The 1,481-nt window shown below is 46.8% G+C and overlaps 1 protein-coding gene across 3 annotated transcripts in view; it reads left to right on the top strand.

Annotated features, from left to right (window-relative positions):
* The first annotated feature begins 873 nt into the window (after positions 1 to 873).
* The window catches only part of LOC311320818 (bromodomain-containing protein 1-like), a 30,417-nt gene continuing 29,809 nt past the window's right edge, over positions 874 to 1,481 (top strand). For all 3 annotated transcript variants that reach the window (XM_084452657.1, XM_084452656.1, XM_084452658.1), the window contains exon 1: positions 874 to 1,083. The gene's annotated coding sequence lies outside the window, so the exon portion shown is untranslated. The remainder of the gene's footprint in view (positions 1,084 to 1,481) is intronic.

Below are 1,481 nucleotides of genomic sequence, written 5' to 3'. Positions count from 1 at the left end.
GAGTGAACCAGTCATTGCTCAAACCTAAGAGTTTGCAACGGTTATACCAAAACTGATTTATTACTAGCTAAAGACAACTGTTATGACAACATTACAGCACGTATGCTCTTGACTATGCTACATTTTCGGGCATTTTTTCGCCAATTTCGCCTGCTATATAGTATCTGCTATATAGTAGGCGAAATACAGTATGCACAGTTTTGATGTAGCATGCTACATCTCGCCTACTATATAGCAGGTAGTATGCATTTCGGACACGGCCTTTGTGAATCCGTGCACAAACCTTATCCCCTTACCTAACACGAACCTTAACCTAACCCTAAACTTAACCCCAATCTTAATTCTAACACTAACCTTAACCTAACCCTAAACTTAACCCAAATCTTAATTCTAACACTAACCTTAACCTAACCCTAAACTTAACCCAAATCTTAATTCTAACACTAACCTTAACCAAAACCTAAACGAACCTTAACCTATGTTCTCCTGTCTGGCCGTGTCCGAAATGCATACTACCTGCTATATAGTAGGCGAGATGCAGCATGCTACATCAAAACTGTGCATACTGTATTTCGCCTACTATATAGCAGATACTATATAGCATGTAGTATGCCTACTATATAGTGCCTACTATATAGCAAGTAGCAGGTAGTATGCATTTCGGACACGGCCTCTGCCTCCTTCACGTTACTCCTATATAATACATCCATGCGTTACTCACACCACTTCCGGGTTCGGTCTGGACGTCATGACGTCATGACGTCACGGCGCCCTGGCGGAGTCGCCCCAGCGCATTGTTGTTGGGGGAGAAACCAGGAGAGCTCTGGTCACTAGAGAACCGTGAAAGGACGTTAATATCAGGCCCAGTTCACAGGATACTGATGCTCATAGCAGAACCGGGTCTGTAATCCGAGCCGTCGTCGTGGATACCGCCTGGTCTGGTCCAGATCCCGGGTTAGAGCTGTTTAAAGAGGCCGTGAGAGGGTTGATCTGCCCGGGTAACTACCCTGCTGCTGCTCTGCTGCTCGGCTCTGCAGGCCGGGCGCCATTACATGAGAGAGCTGCTGCTCTCACCAAGACCAGGTACCTTTAATACCATGTACTATCTGCGGGCATCATCGTGCTTTATTCACCCGCCTGCTGCATGCGATCAAATGGGAAATATATTACAACGGAAAAAATAATAACTTTTTTGAAGCGACTCCGCTTCTTGTTTTGTCGGCCGCCATGTTTCCTTCCTCCGGTTGTGAACTGGGTTAGGGTTAGCCTAGCCTCTGCTCTGAACTGGGTTAGGGTTAGCCTAGCCTCTGCTCTGAACTGGGTTAGGGTTAGCCTCTGAACAGGGTTAGGGTTAGCCTCTGAACTGGGTTAGGGTTAGCCTCTGAACTGGGTTAGGGTTAGCCTCTGAACTGGGTTAGGGTTAGCCTCTGAACTGGGTTAGGGTTAGCCTCTGAACAGGGTTAGGGTTAGCCTCTGAACTG

This window comes from Borostomias antarcticus (assembly GCF_949987555.1).
Source record: "Borostomias antarcticus genome assembly, chromosome: 18".
Lineage (NCBI taxonomy): Eukaryota > Metazoa > Chordata > Actinopteri > Stomiiformes > Stomiidae > Borostomias > Borostomias antarcticus.
The sequence above is the reverse complement of the archived record's forward strand: the minus strand, read 5'-3'. Positions and strand labels throughout refer to the sequence as shown.